This window comes from Geotrypetes seraphini, chromosome 1, assembly GCF_902459505.1.
Source record: "Geotrypetes seraphini chromosome 1, aGeoSer1.1, whole genome shotgun sequence".
Lineage (NCBI taxonomy): Eukaryota > Metazoa > Chordata > Amphibia > Gymnophiona > Dermophiidae > Geotrypetes > Geotrypetes seraphini.
In genome coordinates this window covers 381,626,571-381,646,141 of record NC_047084.1, presented here as the reverse complement: position 1 = coordinate 381,646,141, position 19,571 = coordinate 381,626,571, and positions in this window count along the sequence as shown.

Sequence of the window (19,571 nt, the reverse complement as noted above, 5' to 3'; positions counted from 1 at the left end):
AAAGCACAATTGGAAGACTGGCACAACCCTCTCAACACATACCCACACCCACACATCATAAAACACCCTTAAATCAATAGCAGGAATTCAAATGAGGAGAGGAAATAGTCTAATGGTGAAAACTGAGGAAGCCACAGTTCAAATCCTGTTTCTGCCACTATTCCTTGTGACCTTGGGCATATTACTACTGTATGTCCCACTAACACAGGTATTCACTTAAATTGTAAGCTCTTTGGGGAAGGCACATTTGGTACCTGAATACTTATCACCAATGTACATATCCAGTAGTGTTATAAAAATATATATTATTAAGTTAAGGTCCATCATGCAAAATATTGAAATGGGTCTCCACAATGCAGGAGGATTCACCTCAGAAGATATGGGAGCGGTTATAAGTTTTCTCCCTCCTTCCCTTCCCTGGGCTTACCTGCACCACAGGGGCTACTTGGGTAGAATTTACCACACTGCCTTATCCCGTGCACACTCATAAATACCCTTCCCACACTCGTACATTCACATTCTTCCCCTCAACGCACAGCCCCCCCCCCCCCCATGCCTCAAGCCCCAAATATTCCACAGATACTTTAACACACAGAGATACAAACATACCCTTCCCACTCAAACATCTTCCCCATTCCTCCACAAACATTCTACATACACCAACACAAACCCTATTTGCCAGGTTCTCAGGCCACTGTACTAGGGCTACTCCTCCACTCTATGTAGGACACAGGGGTCAAACTCAAGGCCCGCCTGGCTGTTTTATGTGGCATGTGGTGTGATGCCCCTGGTGTTATCTTCTGGCCGGCTCCCTCCTCCTCACTGCCGCAGTGTGCACAAAGAGAGAAGGCTTCCGGTTTAGGCACGGGATGCGCAAGGAGCCGCCGCCCCCGGCATTGTGCACATTGCAGCAGTGGGGAAGAGGGAGCCGGCCAGAAGATAACCCCGAGGGTGGCAATGAAAACGCCACATCGCACCACGGGCTGCATAAGACAGCCAGACGGGAGCTGACTAGAAAATAAGACACTCGCCGGAGGGAGGCACCTACTTGAGGCACAGCATGGAGGGAGGGGGAAGGGAGGGGAAATGATTTTATTTTGAATTTAGTGATTGAATTGTGTAAATTTTGAGAATTTACATCTGCTGTCTATATTTTGCACTGTTCAGGAAGAAATGCGCTTGTTTCTTTTTCTCTGGGGTTGTACTACATGCAGAGTCTTGAATCTTAGGGTTTCTTTTTTTGTATATTAGTACTTTTAGTTTTTGGCCCTATATTTGTATAGGGGTTATCTGTGTTCTGGTAGGAATGAATGTTGAGAAGCATACAGTGTGCTTTATGTAGTTTAATTTTGTGGTTAACTATTATGTGTTAATAAGAATATGGGCTCCTTTTAGCAAGGTGCGGTAGGCGGTTGACGCACAGAATACCGTGCGTTCAACCGCCTGCCGCACTAGTTGCTAACGCCTCCATTGATGAGGCATTAGGTTTTTGGCTTGCTGCGGGGGTTAGCGCGTGATGAAATGTCCCACACGCTAACCCCCGTAGCGCACCTTGTTAAAAGGAGTCCTATATTGTGTGTGTATAAATGAAAAATGAATGGGAAAAAAATGGTGTTACAATTAGCACTATTATGGGGGCGGGGTCTGGACCACGACTTAGCCTTTGTTTTGGATTTTGGCCCCTTGATGTGATAGAGTTTGGCATCCCTGATGTAGGATATGGTAAATTTCATTACACAGATTTTGCATTCTCAGTGGTTTATGTTCTTTGTGATTTTCTTTTCTTTCTCTGTTCGGGATTGTTTTTCCTTTGTCCAGAAGGTAGGAATGCGCTGACTGCTGCTATCCACAGCTGAGCTGCTAAAGGTTAGTCCAGGGCACAAATTCTCTTGCAAAGTTCTGATTAACCTTTGCAATGCTACAGGGTAGAAACACTGTTTAAATTTAATACAGGCAGACTTAGCGCTCCTTTCACTAAGCTGCGATAGCGGTTTTAGCGCGGGCTAAATTGCCGTGCGCACTAGACGCTAATGCCAGCATTGAGCTGGCATTAGTTCTAGCCACGTAGCGCGGGTTTACTGTGCGCCTCAATTCTGTGCACTGTAAAAACGCTATCGCAACTTAGTAAAAGGAGCCCCTAGGTCAACAAAAATTAGTGGTCTGATGTTCAAAGTATATTTGGATAGTATTGGGCTGAAAATCACATTTGAATAGCCTAAAATATCTGTATAAGAAAGGAGTGGAAGGAGGGTGGAATAAGGTGAGCTGGAAAATCATCTGAATGTGGCGATATTCAGCTGCTATCTGGATATCTTATCATTTTAGTTTAGATCTGTCACATAGCAAGCCCACTGCCAAAGGCTAGTGTGAAATGGTGACCATATCGTCTGGATATTCAGCACTGATTATCTATATGGATAGCGGCTCAGAATATCTAGATTAAGCTGAACACCAGCATTGACCTTAAACTGGTCACTGCACTGACTCAAAATCCAGCTTTGTTTTCTGCTGTGCTTCAGTGGTCCTCTGAGGGTAGACAATAAGGGGATAGCCTGCATGGAAAGGAGGATAGGAGATATTAATGAATGTATGTGATTGACACTTCCCATAAGTGATGGCTGTTGCATTTTCTAGGCAGGCCCTTTATTTATAGGATCTAACCTGTGAGAAGAGAAATAAAGGTGGTTACTGACTGTAAGAGTATGTGTGAATGTGTTAACAGCTGAGGGGAGATATGATTGAAGTCTACAAAATCCTGAATGGAGTAGAACGTGTTCAAGTGGATCAATTTTTTTTACTCCGTCAAAATTTTCAAAGACTAGGGGACACTCGATGAAGTTACAGGAAAATACTTTTAAACCCAATAAGAGGAAATATTTTTTCACTCAGAGAATAATTAAGCTCTGGAATGTATTGACAGAGGATGTCGTAAGAGTGATGAATTTAGCTGTTTTTGGTTTGGGGTTTTTTTTTTTTAAGGTTTGGGCAAATTCCTAGAGGAAAAGTCCATAGTCTGTTATTGAGACATATATGGAGGAAGCCACTGCTTGCCCTGGATCGGTAGCATGGAATGTTGCTACTCTTTGGGTTTTTTGCCAGGTGCTAGTGACCTGAATTGGCCACAGTGGGGTCAGGCTGCTGGGCTGGATGGACCGTTAGTCTGACCCAGTGGGGTGGTTCTAGTTCTTATTCATCTGATCACTCTGGAAATACTTGTGCATGCTCAATTGGGACTTGCACATACATTTGTGATAATATTAGTGGCACACTTAACATATTAATAATGTGGAGTTTCCCCCCCCCTCCATCCCTGCTGTGGGTCTCGTGTTTCTCCCTACTTCCTTCTCTCATGTTGGTCCTCCAAACTTGCTGTCTTTGCCGGTATAGATTAAACTAAACTGCCCTGGGTCCTTCTCTGTGACACAACTTCCTAGAAACATAGAAACATGATGGCAGATAAAGGCCAAATGGCACATCTAGTCTGCCCATCTGTAGTAACCATTATCTCTTCCTCTCTCTAAGAGATCCCATATGCCTAGCCCACGTTTTCTTGGATCCAGACACAGTCACTGTCTACACCATCTCTTCTGGGAGACTATTCCACACTTTCTGTAAAAAAAAAGTATTTCCTTAGATTACTCCTGAGCCTATCACCTCTTAACTTCATCCTATGCCCTCTCATTGCAGAGTTTCCTCTCAAATGAAAGAGACTTGACTAATGCGCATTTACACCATGTAGGTATTTAAACATCTCTATCATCATACCTCCCCTTTCCTGCCTTTCCTCCAAAGTATACATATTAAGATCTTTAAGTCTTTCACCGTACGCCTTACGATGAAGACCACACATCATTTTAGTAGCCTTCTTCTGGACCGACTCCATCCTTTTTGAAGGTGCGATCTCCAGAATTGTACACGATATTCTAAATGAAGTCTCACCAGAGTCTTATACAGGGGCATTAATACCTCCTTTTTCCTCCTGGCCATACCTCTTCCTATACACCCTAGCATCCTTCTAGCTTTCGCCATCATCTTTTTAACCTGTTTAATTACCTTAAGATCATCACATACAATCACACCCAAGTTCCGCTCTTCTATCGTGTGCATAAGTTGTTCACCCCCTAAACTGTACCGTTCCTTCAAGTTTTTGCAACCCAAATGCATGACCTTGCTTTTATTAGCATTAAATTTTAGCTGACAAATTTCAGACCATTATTCAAGCTTCGCTATGTCTTTCTTCATGTTATTCATACCATCTGGGGTGTCTACTCCATTGCAGACATTGGTATCATCTGCAAAGAGGCAAATCTTACCTGACAGCCCTTCAGCAATATCACTTATAAAAAAGAACAGGCCCAAGAACAGAACCTTGAGGCACACTACCGGTAACATCCTATTCCTCAGAGCGATCTCCATTAACCCTCTGTTGTCTTCCTCTCAACTAGTTCTTGACCCAGCTCATCACTTTGGGGCCCATCCCGAGGGCACTCAATTTATTTATTAGACATCACTGTCAAAGGCTTTGCTAAAATCTAAATACACCACATCTAGCGCACTCCCTCTACCCAATTCTCTGGTCACCCAGTCAAATAAATTGATCAGATTTGTCTGACAAGACCTACCTTTAGTGAATCCATGTTGCTTCTGGTCCTATAATCCACTGGATTCCAGAAGCTTCACCATTCTCTGTTTTAAAAGTGTTTGCATTAATTTGCTTACCACAGAACTCAGACTTACTGGCCTGAAATTCTCTATTTCTTCCTTACATTTTTGTGTAGAGGGACCACATCCGCCCTTCTCCAGTCTCCCGGTACTACTCCCGACTTTAGAGAAGCAATGAAAAGATCAGTCAGCGGAGCCACCAGAACTTCGCTAAGTTCCTTCAGCACCCTTGGATGTGTACACCATCTGGCCCCATTGCCTTGTCTACCTTTAATTTAGCTAGCTCCTCACGAACACAACCCTCTGAAAATCGATCATGGTCTACCACTCCTCCATCCCTATTTGCATTTGTTTTTTGCAGTCCCACTCCCAGTACTTCAGCTGTGAACACAGAACAGAAATATTTGTTAAGCAATTTAGCCTTTTCTTTATCAGCTTCTACATATTCCTCCCCTTCATTTTTGCATTTCTTCCTATCACTGATATATCTAAAAAATGTCTTGTCTCCCCGTTTTACCGTGTCAGCTATTTTTTTCTTCCATTTGTATCTTTGCTTTCCTGACTACTCGACCAGCCTCTAACTAAACTACACCTTAAGCTTATATACCGCATCTTCTCTATAAAAATAGAACTTGACATGGTTTACAGAAAATTAAAGAAAAAAATACAATAGGGATAGGGATAAGAGGGAAACGAAGATTACAATTTTGAAAAAAGCCAAGTTTTCAGATGTTTTCGGAATAATTGGAGAGAGCCCAGGTCACGCAACTGGACAAGAAAATTATTCCAGAGGTTTTAACTTTTCCAGATATTTTAGCCTGTTCTCCTTTTTCTGCGATCTTTTGTAGTTTATGAAAGCTAACCTTTTATTCCTTACCTTCTCAGCTACTACTATTGAGAATGAAGCGGCCTTCTTTTCCTCTTACTTTTACTTATTTCCCTCACAAAAAGGTTTGTCACCCATAAAATAACTCCTTTCAGTTTTTCCCACTGCATTTCTACTCCTTCCAGACGTTTCCATCCAGACAATCCCCCATCTGAACAAAGTTAGTTTAAAAAAAAAAAAAGTCTAGAACCTTTACTTTTGAATGGGCCCTCTCTATACCCATCTTAATATTAAACCGTACCATGCAATGATCACTGGATGCCAGATGGTCACCCACTGTAACATCAGATACACTTTCCCCTTTTGAAAACACTAAGTCCAGTATGACCCCATCCAGCGTGGGTTCCATTATCAACTGCTGGAACAGTTCTCCTTGTAGAGAATCCAGGTTCTCCCTACTTCTAGAAGACCCCGCAATAGAGATGCCCCAATCAACATCTGGCATGTTAAAATCACCTATTAGTAAAACTTCCCCTTTTTTAGATATATTCTGAATATCTACTATTAAATCTCTGTCCACTTCTTCCATCTGTGAAGGAGGCCTGTATATCACACCAATGTAAATATATTCATCATTCCCTCTTTTCAAATCGATCCACAGTGCCTCTTCTTTGCCTTGCAGGTCCTGAAATTGTGTAGCTTTAACATATAATGCTACTCCCCCCCCTCCTTTTCTTCCTACCCACATCTCTGTGATCGTCACTATATCCAACTCATCTTCTTCCATCACAGCTTCTAGATCCAGAATCTTGTTTCCCATACGTTGAGCATCATTGACCACCTTGACGGACACGGTCTGATGAGGACCAGCCAGCACGGTTTCAGCAAAGGCAGATCTTGTTTGACAAACTTGCTGCACTTCTTCGAGGGAGTAAACAGGCAGATAGACAAGGCCGACCCAATCGACATTGCATATCTGGATTTTCAGAAGGCATTTGACAAGGTTCCGCATGAACGACTACTTCGGAAAATTGCAAGCCATGGAATCGAGGATGAAACCCTCACATGGATTAAAAACTGGCTGGAGCATAGGAAACAGAGAGTGGGGGTAAGTGGACAATACTCGGACTGGAAGAGCATCACCAGTGGGGTGCCGCAGGGCTTGGTGCTTGGACCCGTGCTCTTCAACATCTTTATAAACGATCTGGACATAGGTACAACGAGTGAGGTGATTAAATTTGCGGACGATACGAAGTTATTCAGGGGGATTGTGAAGATCTGTAATGTGACATAATCAGGCTCGAGGAATGGGCATCAACATGGCAGATGAGGTTCAACGTGGATAAGTGTAAAGTGATGCATGTCAGTAACAAAAATCTCATGCACGAATACAGGATGTCCGGGGCAGTACTTGGAGAGACCTCCCAGGAAAGAGACTTGGGAGTAGAGAGTTGCGCGGGGACAGAAATCCCACCCGTCCCCGCCAAAATCCCACCCGTCCCCACCCGTCCCCGTGAGGAATGCTTCCGTCCCCACCCGTCCCCGTGAGGAATCCCTCCGTCCCCACCCGTCCCCGCGAGAAATCCCCTCCGTCCCCACCCGTCCCCGCGAGGAATCCCCTCCGTCACCATCCTTCCCTATAAACTTCAGAAATAGTTATTTTATTTAATTATGCTACTGAATTAAAGGCTCTGGTAGAGACCCATTTACAAATAAGCAAAGAGACTTTATTAATTTGGAAATATTAATTGGGAAGAATACATACTTTGTAAATGGGTTTCTACCAGAACCTCTAATGTAAATATAAAATATAAATACTCAGATGATGAGAACCCACAAACTGTCAGCTGAGGACTTCCTTTGCAGTTAGCCGGGGGTCCCTTTTGCCAAGCTTGGCAGGCAGCAGTAGCGTCCCTGAGTCACAGATGCTGGCACCTCAGTGGCTCATAGATGCTGCCAGCGACTGCTGCGCTTGGTGGAGGGGAGTTCTGGCCATCTCTAGAGGAGGTCCTCTGCTGGCGGTGCTTGGGGATCCCTACCAGTCACAGCAAGGGTCAACAAGTACTTCAACACTGTAGAAATAAAACCAGAAATGCATTTCCTTTTCTTTTGAACACAAAACAAAGACATCTGCCATATACATTTCCCAAAGCTAACATATTTTAGTCAATAAATTCCGTTTTTTACCTTTGTTGTCTGGAGACTTATTTTTCCATAAAGTTGGTCCCAGTTTCTTTTTTCTGCTTTCCCATCTTCTGTAAATTCTTCTGTTGCTGTCCATTGGTTCCCCCTACCATGGTCCAGCATTTATCTCTTTCTCATCTTTCGTGCCTGCCCACCAGCCCCATGCCCAACATTTCTCCTTCTATCACCCCTCTCCAACACTATGCCACATCTCTCCCTCCATTCCCTTCACCACTGTCCAATATTCCTCCCTCTTGCATCCCTTTCAATTTGTCCCATTATTCCTTTGCCACATTTCTCACTCTCATCTTTTTCTTCCCTATCACATTCTGTACCTTCCTCCCTACGACCAAAAATTCTCCTCTTTCTTCCATTTGCCGTGTGTACACAACCATCTCTCTTTCCCGCTCATTGACACACCCACACCCAAGTCTCTCTTTCTATTCCCTCCCCCACCTCAGCATCTCTTTCCCTCCCTTCCTCTCTCCCCAGTTCATGACTTCTGTGTCCAAAAATGCACTCCCTTCCACCACTTCATTTGAGTCCAGATAACAGCAGGGGTTGGAGGCAGCCTGCAGCAAGCCATATGTAGCCGACCCAGAAGTCTTCCCCCGAAGTCAGAGCTGACATCGGAGGGAAGGCTTTGCTTCAGTCTGGCGGTGACTGAGGTGTCAGGTGGGAGGGGGTAGATACTGGATGTAGGAGGTGAGAGGAGACAGACTGTAGATAGAAATGGGGAGGGATCAGACACACTATATGAAAGGGGAAAGATAAGACAAGCTGGAATGCCTGGGGAGAGAGAAAAAGACAGATGATGGATGTAAAGAAAAGGAGAGGGGAGGAAGACATTGAATGGAAAGGAGAAGGGGAGGATACGGATGGAAGGGGGGGAAGAGAAAGATGGAGCAGACACTGAATAGAAGGGGGAGAAAGAGAAATGAAGCAGATGCTGGGCTGAAAGGGGGGAAAGATGGGCAGATGCTGGATGGAAGGGGGAGAAAGAAGGATGATGGATGGGATGACAGAGGGGGCAGAAAGGAGGAAGAGAGGAGACAGATCAGATGCTGGGCGGAAGCAGCAGACAGAGGGGCAGATGCTGGATGGAAAGAGGAGGAGGGGAAGATGCTGGATGGAAAGGGACCTCAGGTCAGCATCTGAATGGCCGTGCAAGTCTACATGGGTCCAAATGGTGCCACACACTGCTAGACCCCTCCCCCCCAGTCCATTGTGCTTTCTAGAAGCCAGTATTGTGGTGCAGCCTGGTCCCTGCTAGGTTTTCTCCCCCTAGATTGGGACAGACTGTGCTTTTGCCAGCAGAGGCAGAGTGGTGAGCCTGCACAATGGCGCAAACTAGCCCCCCTCCCCACCCCACCCCACCCCACAAGTGTCCTCCACCCAGAACAGGACCGAATCTGGGTTCCCAGTGGCTGAGCAGTGAGCCTACCAAGGCATCCCCTACCGAGAATGGAACCAACTCTGCATTCCCGGCCTTTGTATGAGGGAGGTCTGGTGCCCCAGAGTAAGAAGACTTAGAGCAGGGGTGCCCACACTTTATGGGCTTGCGAGCTACTTTTATAATGACTAAGTCAAAATGATCTACCAACAATAAAATTAAAAAAAAACACAAAGCACAATGAAAGGCAGAGAAAATGTTAATTATTCATATTCCGGGATTTTTCAAAGAGGTCACGGCAGATGACTCTATGCAATGTCACCTCGGTAGCAAAATACAAAAATAGACAAATACACCCCCTCCCTTTTTACTAAACCACAATAGTAGGTTTTAGCACAGGGAGTTACGCTGAATGCCTCGTGCTGCTCTCAATGCTCATAGGCTCCCTGCGCTAAAAAGCGATATTGCAGTTTAGTAAAAGGGAGCCATAGTGCAAAATATAGACAGCAGATATAAATTCTCAAAACAGACACATTTTGATCATTAAATTTAAAATAAAATCATTTTTCCTACCTTTGCTGTTTGGTGATTTCATGAGTCTCTGGTTGCACTTTCTTCTTCTGACTGTGCATCCAATCTTTCTTCCTTTCTTTCAGCCTCCTGTATGTTTCCTCTCCTCCAGACCTCATTCTCTCCCCCAACTTTTTCTTTCTGTCTCCCTGTTCCCCCTTCTTTCTGTCTCCCTGTCTGCCCCCTTTCTTTCTTTCTCCGTGCCCTCCCCAAAGCCACTCGGTTTGCTGCCACTGCCATCGGGGAATAGCCCCCAAGCCACCGCTGTCCCAAGCTTTCCCTGCAGAAGCGTCGCGCTGACCAGCATTCCACTCCCTGATGTCAATTCTGACGTAGGAGAGGAAGTTCCAGGCCAACAAGGCATTTCTCCTCATTTCATCCAGCCTGAGCCCCATCTCTCCTTGATCCAGCATTTCCCTTCTGTGTCTGTCAGAATTACCATTCCACCTATTTTCCAGCATCACCCTTCTTTGTGTCCATCTCACCTATATCCCTATCTCACCACTTTTTCAGAATCTTCATTTGTCTCTGTCCTTGTCTTTACCCCATGTTCACCATTTGCCCTTTCAATGTCTTTATCTTCCCCCCACACACTTTTTCAGCATTACTTCTATGTCTCTATTTCACCTCCTCTTCATGTCCCCTCTGTATCTCTATCCTTATTCAGTAGGTCCTGCTTACCCTTTCTCTTCTTTGTGTCACTATATCCATTTTCAGCTTTCCCCCCTTTTCCTTTGTTACTGCACCCGGTAGCCAGAATCTTTCCACCCTCCCTCCACTCCGGCCCAGCCCAGTATGAAATATTTCCTTTTGTTTCCCTCCCCTCTCTTTTCTCCTCCCTCACCCACGAGTCCTGCATCTGGCCCTCTCCCTTCTACCTGCACCTGGAAACACCCCCCTGCTCCGCGGCTCTCTTCAGCAACTCGTCAGTAGCGGTGATCAAGACAAGCTGCCGACATCGAGGCCTTCCCTCTACGAGTCCCGCCTTTGTGGAAAAAGGAAGTTGAAACAAGCGGAACTCGCAGAGGGTAGGCCCCGACGTCAGAAGCTTGTGTCGATCGCTGCTGCTGAGTTGCCGAAGAGAGCCGCGGAGCAGGGGGTGTGGCCGGAAGCAGGTAGAAGGGAGAGGGCTGCTGGAAGAGGTAGAAGTTCCGGAGTATGACACCGACCCGGGCCAGGATGATTTCTTTTTCAGGCTGATGCTGCTGCCGCTGCCACCCCCCACCCGAAATGACAAAAATAGCCTAATGCTCGCGTCGGGAAATAGCCATGCTGAGCAGTGAGCTCAGCACGTACACAGATGAAAGCCTTGCTTGCTGATTGGTCCGGCGGCACGGCGGGGTGGGGCCGCCGGACCAATCAGCAAGCAAGGCTTTCATCTGTGTACGTGCTGAGCTCACTGCTCAGCATGGCTATTTCCCCCCGCGATGCCGGACTTGTAAGCTGCATGCCTGCATTGCCAGAATTTAGGTAGGCTGTTTTCATCCCCGTGGGAGTCCCGTGGGCCAGGGGGCGTCCCCGTGGAAGTCCCGTGGGTCAGGGGGGCATCCCCGTGGGAGTCCTGTGGGCCAGGGGGCATCCCCGTGGGAGTCCCGTGAGCCAGGGGGGGAACCCGCGGGATCCCAGCGGGACCCGCGGGATCCCCGCGATCCCCGTTCCCGTGCAGACCTCTACTTGGGAGTTCTGATCGACAAGTCGATGAAGCCGTCCGCACAATGTGCTGTGGCGGCGAAAAAGGTGAACAGAATGCTAGGAATGATAAAGAAGGGAATCACAAACAGATCGGAGAAGGTTATTATGCCGCTGTACTGGGCCATGGTGCACCCTCACCTGGAGTACTGCGTCCAGTACATGAAGAAGGACACGGTACTACTCGCTAGGGTCCAGAGAAGAGTGACTAAGATGGTTAAGAGGCTGGAGGAGTTGCCGTACAACGAAAAATTAGAGAAACTGGGCCTCTTCTCCCTCGAGCAGAGGAGATTGAGAGGGGACACGATCAAAATGTTCAAGGTACTGAAGGGAATAGACTTAGTAGATAAGGACAGGTTGTTCACCCTCTCTAAAATTGAAAAGGGATAGATTCCGTACGAACATAAGAAAATTCTTCTTCACCCAGAGAGTGGTGAAAAACTGGAACGCTCTTCTAGAGTCTGTCATAGGGGAAAACACCCTCCAGGGATTCAAGACAAAGTTAGACAAGTTCCTGCTGAACCGGAACGTACATAGGTAGGGCTAGTCTCAGTTAGGGTGCTGGTCTTTGAACAGAAGGCCGCCATGTGAGTGGACTGCTGGGCACAATGGACCACTGGTCTGACCCAACAGTGGCAATTCTTATGTTCTATAAGAAATAGCAAATGGTCAGAAGGCCCATAAACAGAGTTTAGAGCATAAAGGGAAATAGAACCATAGACTGGGTGCACAGAAGGATGAGGGCAGAGAGGGACCTAAGGAGATGGGGAAAAGAGTTCAGCTGTTGAGGGGAAATAGAAAGAGATTATATACTTACTCTGATAAGCTCTTTTCCAGTAGATAGGTGAGGCATTCTAGACAAGTGGGTTGTATCCCAATGGCTGAATGCCATATGCATAAGGAATCCACTCTAGATTTTTTCTGTGCTCCACTTCTAGTTAGTATCCAAGCACCGAAAGCCACCTCACAAAATGGGAATTAGAGACTTCCATGGCAATCATGTCCATAAACAACAGTCCTCCTCAAGAATTAATATGTGAACATTAACTGCAAACAGCTAACAAATGCATTGAAGGAGCTCAGAAATGAACCCTGCATAAAAAAGGAACATATATACAGATTCTTCCCAGCCCCTGGGCTGACTGACATCCAAGAATCAACTTGGAGAAGCATAAACAGAATGAAACAGTAGGTAGGAGCAGGAAGGACAGGGTGGGGGTCTAGAATGTCTCACTTATCTACTGGAAAAGGTATTATTAAGGTTAGGACAATCTCTTTTTCCAGTACAATAGGTAAGACATTCAAGATGAGTGGGACATACAAAAACAGTCCCAAAAGGCTAGGGTGGGCTGACTGTGCTGACCCTCAAGACTGAGGACCCGAAGACAGAGTCCTATATCACTGCCACATCCACTCTGTAGAATTTGGCAAATGTGTGCAGAGTGGACCAAGTAGCTGCCCTACAGATCTCCACAGGGGAGATCGCTTTAGCCTTGGCCCATGAGGAGGCCATTCTTCTGGTAGAATGCGCCTTAACAGACACAAGAGACTGTTTACCACAAAGAATGTAAGCTGACAAATTGACCTTATGTATCCACCTGGAAACAGTGGCCTTGGAAGCAGCAGAGTTCTGCATAGAAGAATGAGTCAGCACAAACAGATGGTCAGAGGGGCAAAACTCATTAGTGACCTCCAGATAATGTAGAAGTCTTTGGACATCCAATTTTCGCAAAATGTGATTCTACATCTTAAAATCCATAGGCTGAAAACCAGGCAAACGTACTTCCTGATTAAAATGGAATGCTGACACCATGTTCAGTAGAAATGAAGGAACCAGGCGGAGAGAGATCCCTGTCTCTGAGATCTGCAAGATAGGCTCTCTACAAGATAGAGCCTGGAGTTTCGAGACACGTCTTGCTGAGGTAATGGTGAGCAGAAAAATTGCCTTCAGAGTCAGGTCCAAGAGATAAGCTTCTTTCAGAGGCTCAAACGGAGCCTTGGTGAGGCCAGACAAAATCAAGTTAAGGTCCCACAAAGGGAGCTGCAGTTTGATTAGTGGGGTTTTTTATTTGATAATCTTTTTATTGCAATCAAAGAAAAATACAATAACCACACAAAGACAAAAAAAGTTCTGTAGCAATGACCCTACCCATTCCGTTCCCAAACCCCCCACCCATACAGGACCACTCTGCCTTTCGGCCCCTCTTCCCCCCTCCGCCCTCCCATTCCACAGAAATATAGTAGGCAACCCAAGTATACATTCCAGAATACACAAATCACCAAGTCATAGATTTTTCAGAATTTGACTGCGGCTTCTCAGAATCAGGACATTCAGATTGGGAGTCCACACATGAAGAAAAGTTTTACGTCTAGAGCCCTAAAGGAGCAGAGAGCAGGAGAGTAACTCCCCATCGATATGGGGAAAAGAAAGGCAAAGATAGTATCATCTTTGCCTTTATTAGGGCCATTAGATCACCATTTTCAGCCCTTATCAATGCCAATGGTAGGGAATAGGGCGGGTCCATCTCCTCTCACTGCTTCTCTCTCCTCAGGTGAACCGTCTCCACCTCTTCAACCAGCAATGAGTTCAACTGGGAGTTCTGTTTCTGCTCCTGAAGAGGAGACAGCTTCACTTCCAGCACAAATATTTTCACCAACTATGAGTACGGACATACAACAAGCAGATATATCTTTTCAGGGAACGAAAACTTCGACTCCTGTCCATATGGTGATAGAGTCTAATCAAGACTCTATACCTAAGGACAAAGTAATGTCTCTTAATGATGTCTGGCTGGTTGTAAATAGGATAGAGTCCTCATTACACAGAGCACAGTTACTAAACTCTGTCAGTTTTCATCTGATATAACAGCTAAAGTAAACGAACAACAAAATCAGTTATCTTCACTAACTGTTACATAGAAACATAGAAACATAGAATATGACGGCAGAAAAGGGCTATAGCCCATCAAGTCTGCCCACTCTAATGACCCACCCCCCTGTCTTTACTCCCTTAGAGATCCCACGTGAATATCCCATTTTCTCTTAAAATCTGACACGCTACTGGCCTCATTCACCTGCAGAGGTAGACTGTTCCAATGATCGACCACCCTTTCTGTGAAGAAGTATTTCCTGGAATCACCACGAAATTTCCCTCCTCTGATTTTCAGCGGATGCCCTCTAGTGGTCGAAGGACCTATAGGACAGAAGATATCATCTTCCACCTTGATACGGCCCGTAACATATTTGAACGTCTCAATCATGTCCCCCCTCTCTCTTCGTTCCTCTAGTGAGTATAGCTGCAATTTATTTAGCCTTTCTTCATACGTGAGATCCCTGAGCCCCGAGACCATCCTGGTGGCCATTCGCTGAACCGACTCAATTCGCCGCACATCTTTCCGGTAGTGTGGTCTCCAGAATTGAACACAATACTCCAAATGAGGTCTCACCATGGATCTGTACAGTGGCATTATCACTTCAGGTCTTCTGCTGACAAAACCCCTACGGATACAACCCATCATTTGCCTTGCCTTGGAGGAAGCCTTCTCCACTTGATTGGCAGCCTTCATGTCATCACTAATGATCACCCCTAAATCACGTTCCGCCGTGGTCCTAGCCAAGGTCTCACCATTTAGTGTGTAAGTTCTGCATGGATTTCTCTTACCCAGGTGCATTACTTTACACTTTTTAGCATTAAAGCATAGCTGCCAAGTCGATGACCACTGTTCCAGTAGTAGTAGTAGGTCCTGCGTCATACTGTCAAGCAAAATGCTTTTGCCTACTATGTTGCATAGTTTGGCGTTGTCGGCAAATAAAGATACTTTTCCTCTAAGCCCTTGGGTCATATCACCTATGAATAAGTTGAATAGAATCGGGCCCAAGACCGAGCCCTGTGGTACTCCACTGGTCACGTCTGACGTTTTGGAGGGGGTACCGTTAACCACTACCTTTTGAAGTCTACTGTGTAGCCAGTCCCTAACCCATGCAGTTAGTGTGTCCCCTAATCCCAGCAATTTCAGCTTGTTCAATAACCTGTGGTGTGGGACACTATCAAAAGCTTTGCTGAAGTCCAAATATATCACGTCCAGAGACTCCCCGGCATCCAGTTGTCTAGTTACCCAGTCAAAGAAGCCAATCAGATTAGATTGGCAGGACCTGCCCTTGGTAAATCCGTGTTGGTGGGGATCACGTAGCTTTTCTTCGTCCAGGATTGTGTCAAGTTTCTGCTTGATCAGTGTTTCCATAAACTTGCTCACTATGGATGTGAGACTCACTGGTCTGTAATTTGCCGTCTCTGTCCTGCAGCCTTTTTTGTTAGACTAGATAAAGTAGATAACTCTGTGGATGTTTTGCAAAAACCTGCTATTTCTACTATTAAAGATAACTTACCGTTACATAATCAAATGGAAAAAATGGAGAACTTAGCAAGGGCAAGAAATCTTAGATTTCTGAATTTCCCTATATCACATTATTTAGCACTCTGAAGATGTATATGAGAGATGTTCAACAATATAACCAGGTGGAATTATTTATTCCTGATAACTTATATTACATCCCCAGGAGCACTAAAGAAACTGGTGAGGAAGGAGAATTAGATAAGATTGTATCTCCAGACAGTTTAAATATCTCCCAGTTTCTAGAATCTTCTAAGGATGTGATTACAAAACGAACAACCTTGTTGGCAACATTTAAATCAGAAATTGAAAAACAACTTATATTTAAATTGTACTTTGTGAATAAACGCTCCAGGCACAAAGAAAACCTGAAAAGGGATGAAAACATTAAAATAAAATAAGAAAAAGGGAGAGCAGAACAGAAACACTCCAAGTATGCGGGCAGAAAGGAAAAACTAGAGGTGGAGCCAGAGAGCACAGTGAAGTAGAGCAGAGCCACAGAAAAAATCCAGACTGGATTCCTTCTGCATATGGCACACGGCCATTGAGATACAACCCACTTGTCTAGAGCAGGGGTGTCAAAGTCGGTCCTATATTAGTTCAATGCATTCGTACAGAAAGGCATTCAGGTGCTCTGTTGGCACTTTCAAGAGTATGTGTACACTTAAGCTAGTATTCTAGGTATTTAGACACTCAAGGGGAGTGAAAATGTGAGTGCATAGATGAGAGAATTATCCTTTAATTGGGAAAATCCCTTTCCAGTTAGGGGTTTAAAAAAGGTTTGAATAATTTCCTAAAAGAGAAGCCCTTAGGCCATTATTGAGATGGCTTGGGGACATCCACTGCTAATTCCTAGGATAAGCAGCATAAAATCTCTTTTACTACTTGGGATTAGAGAATGACACGGGGAAAAAATCTGTCCCCGTCACTGCACCGTCCCCGGCCCACCATCCTCTGCACCGCCCCGTCACCGTCGTTCCCTTCACCGCCCCGTCACCATCACCGCCAACCCTTTCACCGCCCCGTCACCGCCACTGCCATCCCATTCACCGCCCCGTCACCATCCCCGCAGCATCCATATAAGCCTTAGTACTGTAATATTTAGCTTATTCCTTTCTTATAAATCAAAGTTCTGGCTGCTGAACTAGAGAAAGATGTTCAGCTGGCAGGGCTTTGTTTATAAATTTTTATCAACACAACTAATATACTACTTTATCCTAAAGCAAAAAATAAATAAATAAATAAATATAATTTTTTTTTTCTACCTTTGTTGTCTGGTTTCTGCTTTCCACATCTTCTCATTCAGTTCCTTCCATCCACTGTGTGTCTTCTCTCTGCGTCTTCCATTTGCTGTTACTCTGCCTCTCCCTTCACCCCCTCCCACAATTGGTCTAGCACCCATTTTCTTCCCTCCGCTCCCCCATAGTCTGGCATCTGTCTTCTTCCCTTCCAGCGTCTTCTCCCCACTCTGCCTTCCACATTTCCCTTCAGGGTCTGTTCCTCTCTACCCTCTTTCAATGTCTATTCTATTCCTTTCCACCACACCCTTCCCTCCCTCCTTTACCATCTGTTCCTTTCTACCACCCTTCTTTCATATCTTCTATCAGTCCCCCCCACCATCACTAGCAGTCTCTCTTCTCCCTTACCATGAGCAAATAGAACTTCTGAAAATTGTATTGCTGAGGCATTATTTCTAATGCCTCAGCATTAGACATCAATTTTATAATTCTTACTGTCTGCTCTGATTTCATTCACAATTTGGTTTGTGTTGTGGCTGAGGCATTTAACCTTTTCCTGTCTCTTGAACTGTGATTTCAAGTTGATTCCTTCACTAATGGAGTCTCATGGCAGTAGCAGTTTTCTCTTTTGGGCCCTTTTGACATTGTTTAAGGGATTTCTTGTACATTTGGTGCTCGTCTTCTTTGATGAGGTCACTTCAGAATCTATTTCCAAGGAAGAGAAACTTTTTCCCTTTCACTTCCTCCTTCCTTATGTGAGCCGGGAACACGCGGTCCCCGCAGCCTCCACCCGCACGACGGCTCGATCGTTTAACCAGCTTCCTCTCTCCACCTCACCTTAGTTTGCTGGCTTTCTTTTTCGGCGACCGGCACGCTTTCAAAGAGCCGTGCACACGCGGCTGCTCAAAGTTCAATCTTCTGCTCTGCTGCAACTTCCTGTTTCCGGTTGGGTCAGAGCAGAAGACTGAATACTGAGCATGCGCGGCTCTTTGAAAGCATGCCGGTCGCCGAAAAAGAAAACCGGCAAACTAAGGTGAGGTGAAGAGAGGAAGCTGGTTAAACGATCGAGCCGGCGTGCGGGTGGGCGGGTGGGGGCTGCGGGGACCGCGCGATCCTTGATGCCTCACTGCGGTGACAAGACCATTCACCGCTCCACGGGGCGGTGAATGGCCTTGTCCCCGTCCCCGCAGAGGCTGCTATTTTTCATTCCCCGTTTTGGCGGGTTACCTGCGGCTAAACGCGGTAGCCGCGGGTAAACCGCCACCGTGTCATTCTCTAATTGGGATCTAGCTAGGCACTTGGGATGTGGGTTGGCCAATGTTGGAAACAGGATACTGGGCTTGATGGACCTTCATTCTGTCCCATAATGGCAGTTCTTATGTTCTTAATGTATAAATACAAATTGGAAATGTACTTAGACTCAATTCACAATAAAGGGGGCATATTGGGGGATATTTGAGTTCCTAATTCCCGGACATACCAAAATCCCACCTATGGGAATGCATGATATTTAAGACAACAAGGACCTTGAGAATTAACAGCGGGTAAGGCAGATAAAGAAGTTGTAACTGTTTCCAGACACCAACTTAGTACTCAGGAATATAGCCAGATGTGAGGAATTATAGAATTTAATTTAATTTTAATTTAATTTAATTCTTATATACCGCTAATAACCATGAGGTTTCTAAGCGGTTTACATAAATGATGCATTAAAAGATACAATAAATAAAAATAAATAAGATAGGTACTTGGAAATTCCCTAACTGTCTCAAAGGCTCACAATCTAACTAAAGTACCTGAAGAAACAATTTATGAAAAGTAAAGATAAAAATATAAAGACAGAGGTAGAGATAGAGATAGAAATGAATATTCCAACAAGATGGCGGCCAGTTAGGTCATCTTCTGTGCTGTCTCCCTTGTCCTGCTTTTGTTTTTGTTTTATTTTGCCTTTGTTGATTTTTCTTTTAAATTTCTTTTTTGTTGGTTTTTTGTTCTGTCTCTGCTGTTTTCATTTGGGACTTCCAGTCTCGTTGGTGTTTGCTTCTTTTGAGCTCACCTAACATATACCAGGTTGATATTTAACTGTGTATTTGTATGGAAAGCTGAGCTAACAAAGATTACCTTTTTTAATAAGGACTCTAGGCCATAAAAGAAAATATTTTCTTCTCTGCTTTATAGTTTTAGCTATATATGGATATTGATTAATTTTATAGTGTAAGAACTCACAGTCTATTTTACAAAGCTGCATGGCAATAGCCCCAAAGCCCTTTAAATCTCTATGGGCTTCGGGGCCGTTACCATGCAGCAGCTGCTAGCGCAGCTTTGTAAAACAGGTCCTCAGTTGGAGAAATCAGTTCTATCTGGATTTAATGCCAACCAAGTTAAGAATTAAAATAGTAGGGGACTTTCTCTTTTCCTGGACTGTCATGTCTTCATGTTCCGAGAGGACATTGCTGTGAAATTCACATAAAGGGTGCCAAAAGTACATCTCACCATAACCCCCTTAAAATGTATGCTAAGCCCTCTAAAAATCCCCCCAAACCTATACCCACCTGTCTAACACTCCAATTGCCTTTGTGGCTGCAGGTGACACCTACTGTTTATGGCAGTATAGTAGG